This window comes from Odocoileus virginianus, chromosome 23, assembly GCF_023699985.2.
Source record: "Odocoileus virginianus isolate 20LAN1187 ecotype Illinois chromosome 23, Ovbor_1.2, whole genome shotgun sequence".
Taxonomy (NCBI): Eukaryota; Metazoa; Chordata; class Mammalia; order Artiodactyla; family Cervidae; genus Odocoileus; species Odocoileus virginianus.
Window position 1 is genome coordinate 43529420 of NC_069696.1, and position 6258 is coordinate 43535677.

A 6258-nucleotide genomic window follows, 5' to 3' on the forward strand; every position below is an offset into this window, starting at 1 on the left:
AGAGCAACTTGGGTTTATTTTTTCAACCAGTTTTTTTTTTTCCAACAGCAATTTTTTTTCTCCCCATCTTCAGCAGGAACCTGAACTGAGAAAACAAGCCATGTGGCCATATGCGAGAAGCTTCTGGAACCAAAGGATGGAATGGAGAGGAAAAAGATAAATTGACCTTTGTCCCAGAGTATCTAAACTTCATCAGACTCATCGAGAAGGCAACAGTAAATCCCCTCTAGTGGCTTGCATCCTGTCTGTGTATGACATTCACCCCACCCCCGACCACTGTCTCTCACTACCCCCATCTCAGTCTTACTTTGATCTTATGATAAAGATCCTGGGTTGCATTACAAAACCCTCATCTATTAACTTGGCACAGTAGGCTCCAGATCTAATCACTTCGTAATTCCCATGATCTCCGCCCTGGCTCTGAAGGGTTGCCTTTGGTGAGAGAAGAGGGCCCCACATTTCCATTGTTTTTCAAATCTCCTCCTTTTTCTCTATCTTCTATCCCATAGGAATCATTATTTTACCTTTCTAGAGTGGTCTCCCTGCATGGTCTAGAAGTCAAATCTCTCAAGTATTGAGTATATCTGTTAGTTCCCTTAATTTAGGATTCCTGCCCAACATCCTATCCAGGTTATTCTAAATTTATCTACATGCCTGGCTCTCAGAAGACTCCAAGGTACCAATCCATTTCTAAAAGAATGAGGAACCATGCAGTTTTGTAAACTGTACATCTTGAGCTCTTCACTTACTCTGAGACCTTGAACAAGTTACTTAGACTTTTTGTATCTCAGTTTCCTCTCCTCTAAAATGGAGGAAAAATAAGACTTATCTGAAAGAGCTATAGAGAGGAGAAAAGATGGTATACATGTTGCAGACCCTTTGAGGCTACTTACTAATATCCTTTCTCTCTCCCAGAAAAGACTACCTGTGAAGCAAAAAAATTCTGAGCTCTGCTCAGCTTTGCTAAACCAGAATCTCAGAGAAGATGGGGGGTGGCTGAGAATCTTTACATTTAATTCTGATCAAAATGATAATTCTGACATACATATGTGGTAGGCACCATTCTAAGAATGGCTCCCAATGACCTCACTCTTGCATAATCCCATCCCTTTTGAGTAGGGATGAAATCTGTGATTATGATGAGATATCATTTGCCCAGGAAGAGATTATCTGAGTGAGTTTCATCTCATCACATGAACACTTTAAAAGCAGAGTTTTCTCCAGCAGATAACAGAAGAGAAAATATGTGAAACCCTAAGGAGAGAGCCCAGTGGCGCTCACTTGAACTTTTGACCTATGGAACTATGAGATAATAAAATGGGGATTGTTTGAAGCCACTAAACTTGTGGCAACTTGTTATGCAGCCATATTGAACAATATTGAACAATATTGGCAATGCCAATATTGCCATTTGAACAATATTCAAACTTGGGAACAGCTAGAAATAATATCCTATTCTCACTCCTCTATCCTCTATGCACACTAGCATTGATTTATCTCTGTCTGCATTCGAAGGTTTTTTGTTTTTTTTTTTTAAACTGAAAGAAGGTGGACAAATGTTTTTATGAGAAGGGCTGAGTAATGGGAGAAAAAAACCCAGGAGGTTGAAAGGTGATAGAATAGTGACTAGTTTTCAGACTAGTTTTCAGTCCTTAGGAGCCTAAAAGTTGAGAGTTCAAGGGGGATTTGAGGGGCTTTCAAACACATGGAAGGCTGCTTTTGGCAAACCCTTAGCAAACACCACTTAGTTGGAATCTGACTGAACCCAAGCAGTGTCCTTGGCAGAGCCCTGGGCAATCCCATGCTGGGTAGTGAGTCTTCTCCCATGCAATGCCCATGGGCACAAGCTACCAACCAACAGAAGGAAGATGGGACTCACACCTTTGGGTGTCTTCTGCAAATAACTGGGGCCACTGATAGAAGTGGGGCAGGTTGTGAGACAATGGCTAATTAGCAAGGCCCATCAGACTAGCAGACATCTAGGCTGCATGTAGAAAATAAGTACCACAGGTATGATATTTAGTAGACTTTTAATAAAGGCTGGTTCTCACTTAAGCTTCCCCTTAATAGATAAGAACGTGTTATAGTCCTGATTATCAAATTCTATTCCTGGCCTAGTTCTACATTCCCTGTTAATTTGAGCAAAAAATTATTTCTGTCTATTGTAGCTGCCTATGATAGGTACCCCTTTCTTCCTTCCTAAATGCCTTGTCCTTCAATCACTTTCCCTAGGAATGAGGATTGTACTAAAGCTTGACCTCAGTCACAATATTTTCTTGAAATCTGTTTTTGGCATCAGATTTGACCTTTGAAAGTTCAAATGCCTTCTGGCATTCTGAGTGAAAGAATGCCAACTTTAATGTCATTTCTAGCCTCCTGAACTTGCGTATGACCAATTTGCAAGTGACTTCAGAGTTAACAATCAAATATACTCAGCTTACCAATGTCATTAATAGAATGACATATCATTCAGGATCATAATTAATATCTGAATTGTTTCCTAGGTGGCCCACTGGTAAAGCATCCATTTGCTAATGCAGGAGACTTAGGTTCAATCCCTGGGTTGGGAAGATTCCTTGGAGAAGGAAATGGCACCCCATTCCAGTATTCTTGCCTGGAAAATTCCATGGACAGAGGAGCCTGGCAGGCTACAGTCCAAAGGATCACAAAGAATTGGATGCGACTGAATGACTGAGTACACAAGTATGCACATGTACTTTCACATATAGGTAAGCTTTTGAATGTAACTCAGAGCATAAGAAAAATAGTGTATGCTTTGGAATTTTTTTTTAACAAAAATGAACTAAAGAGCTTTATTGACATCACAGTACATTCAAGAATAATTTTAAGAACATTACAGCTGAAAGAGAATGGCATGTTTCTAGTCTTATTATGCACTATTTTTTGAAAAAAATGTAATAGAAAGAAATCCTATTAAGTAACTTGGAGCAGCATTTGAAAAAAGTACACCTATTTACAGATTAAAAAAAAAATTCTGGTTTCATCTACACAGCCACAAATATGCCTCTATAATGAGACAAGCCCTTAAAGCTCATGGAATTTTTTAAACGTCATGGCATTCTTGCCACATCATTCCTCAGCGTTTACGAAGGGGAGGGGTTGTTGATCTTGATCGGGACTTAGACTTGTGTTTGCGGCTTGCCTTCTTACCAGACCTTTGAGATTTCTCCATGGATCGCGATCAACTATGTTTAGGCTTCTTAACCTTCTTTTCTTTGCTACTTCCTGGAGATTCAGAACTGTTCCTTCCACTAGAATCAGAGCCTGAATATTTTTTACTATCTTTGGTAGTGCTTTTCTTACTATCCTGTCTAGAGTCATGTCTTATGATTTTAACAGATATAGAACCACTCCTAGAGAACGTTCTTTCACTTTCTCGTTTCCTTTTTAACCTATCGTCCTGACTACTGAACTTAAAGTCCTTTTCTTCCCTTTTTTGTTTCTCTTTTCTTTTATCCTGTTCATGTTCCCTTTCTTTGTCTTTCTTTCTCCTATCTTTGTCTACACTTCCACTCCTCTCCTTTCTCCTCTCTTGTTCTTTAACCTCACCCTTATGCTTATGACTGCCTCCACCAAGACTTCCACGTTGATCATCAACTTTACGTCTATCTCGACTCCTACTACGACTGGACTGATTGGTTCGCCTATCCCTTGAGCGACTTCTACTTCTACGTCTCTCTCGGGAAGGACTTCGATTTCTTCGTCTTTCTCTTTCAATGCTATTTCTATTAGATCTCCTCCTATCTCTAATCTTTACTCTAGCCCTATTGCTCTCTATTTTAATTCTGCGAGAGTAACTTCTACTCCTACTACGTCTAGCTTTAATTGTTGGAGATCTACTCCTACTGTGTCTCTTTTTTCTCTTAGGAGAAGAAGACCGGGAAGAAGTGCGACTGCTACCTGAGCTAGAACTGTTTGAAGAGCTAGAGACAGAACTGCTAGTACTGCTGCTTCGGCTATTGCTACTGGAACTACCACTGCTAGAACTTCCTGATCTACTCCTTCCTTGCTTCTCTTTTTCTTTATGCTCTCTTTTTGGTTCTAAAACTGACGTAGTTTCACTTGGAGTTCTTTTCTTTTCATTAACCACATCACCATCTGCTTCTCTTGCTTCTAGTAGTGATAAACTATTTTGCTCTTTATGGATAAATTCATTCATCTCTTTTGTAACCCTTTCTGATTGCTGCTTTTCTTCTTCCATCTGTTTATCATGTAACAACTGTTGTTCTTTTTCTTTTCTCCAAAAAGCTTCCTGTTTTTGCCGGATTTGATGCCGTAATTCCTCATCATCAGTGTCAGATGACTCAGAACCTCGGTTGCTCCTCTCATCTTCACTGTCTCCTGATCCATGACCACCCAGTCCACCGAGGCCAGTGAGGGAGGCCAGTGCACCGGACTGTGTCAGCTGTTTTGCAGGAGCTTTCGTTGCCTTCCGGTGTGCGTCTTTGGCTATGTAATAAATTTCTTCATCTGTGACATCCAGGAGAATTTCAGTCAGAAGCATTTTTGTCAGCAACTTCATTTGATACTCTTTCTCTTCTTCAGTCATCTCTGGTTCACTTTGCTCTTCTTGAGGAACTGGAGATGGACTTCTGGTGACTTTTCCACTGCTTGCAGCCTCAACATTTTCAGTGTCTTCATCTTCCTCATCACTATCAAATTTACTTCTCTGAGGTAAACGAGGGCCATCTCCTCCTTCAGCATCATCTGTGGCCTTCTTTTCTTTTTTGGACAATTGTGAACGTTGTTGCTCCATACTTTCTTTCTCCAACTTCTGCTTTTCACATTCCATTTTTTCAAGACCTTCTCGAATCCAAGCTGAAGAGTCCTGCGTTTTACTGCATCAATTTGTGGCGGCTCCTGCTTCACAGGAAGTGCAATAGGTGAGCGCTGCCAATCCCTGAACGATGATGGTCTTTCTCTTCGATTCTGGGGAGGTGCCGGAGGTCCTGGAGGTCCTGGTTGCCAATAAGGAGGATGAAATCCACCTTGCGGTGGACCAAAAGCAGCCCCATGCTGATAGTCAAACTGGTTCACTGGCCCCACTGCAAAATTATCGGGTGGTCCACCAAAGTTGTGATTGTTCTGGTTAAATATATGCCTGTTGTCAGGGGCAAATTCCCCACTGTCCTGACTGTTGCTGTCTTCGGAAGGAGGAACAATGTCCATTGAGCCTGGTGTTGGTGGCATCCATTGCTGATCTGGAGGGGGTGTGGGGGCTGCTGATGCATTCCCCATTCTGGTTGCCACATTCTGTTAAAGTTTGAATCCCCTTGGAAATTCCCATGATTATTTGGACCAGACTCCACTGTAGGCATATCCTGTCCGTTTGGCATCATTCCTGGTGGTTGTTCTACTATGCTTTGCTGTCCTGAAGCTTCTCTTTGGGCAATCCAAGCGTGAACCAATGCAGCCCAGTCAATCTGGCTTGGATCCTGCTGGTGCTGGAATGACTGCATCCATTGTTGTTGGTTCAAAGGCCACTGCTGCCAAGGTTGTCCTCCTTGATCCCACATCCTGACTTTTAAAATATATGTTTTTCTGTCTCTGAGGTTCACCTTCTGTTTAAAATTTAGGATGATTCAGAACTACAGCTTGGGAGCATAGCAGCAAGATTACTTATGTCCCACTCTGTTTCTGGAACACCACTGTCGCCACCGTTCCTGTTATAGCTCTCCAACCCTTTCGATGCTTCTACTTCTTCTGCTTTGGATTTTTAATTCCTATCACTCAGTTGAAGTCTAAATGTATATTTTTAGTTTGTAGAGTAAAATGTTAATGAAGATTTTGAAAGCTCTATATGTTATGGGAAAAATTAAGAAACTTCTAATATAGAGAGAATAGAGAGACAGCATTCACTAGAAAATTTTAGGAAGATTGTCATCTTTTTTGAATCAACAATCTTTATTAAAATTTAAATAACAAGGCAAAACAATGGAGATTATCATAATTCTAATTTTTGTAGAACTGTATAGTGTTCTAAGATTCACAACATTAAATAAAATAACCTTAACCTCTAAAACTGCCTTTGGATTTTAGTTATTTAGTTCCATTTAGGCCATGAATCTTCAGTAGTGTTTTCTGAAAATAATTACCATGCAGCCTAATGAAGCAGAATTACCAACTGTAAACGGAGAGATAACAAAGATACTTTCATCATTTTTCTTCATGCATAGAAAGGAAGACAAAGGATTTCAGAATTGCCTTGTCATGTACTTATATATAGGATGTTCAAAC

General features: G+C 40.4%; 1 pseudogene; it reads right to left on the reverse strand.

The window, feature by feature from the left end:
- Nucleotides 1-2782: 2782 nt before the first annotated feature.
- LOC110131128 (arginine/serine-rich protein PNISR pseudogene) lies at nucleotides 2783-5719 on the reverse strand (annotated as a pseudogene).
- Between the last annotated feature and the right edge of the window lie 539 nt (nucleotides 5720-6258).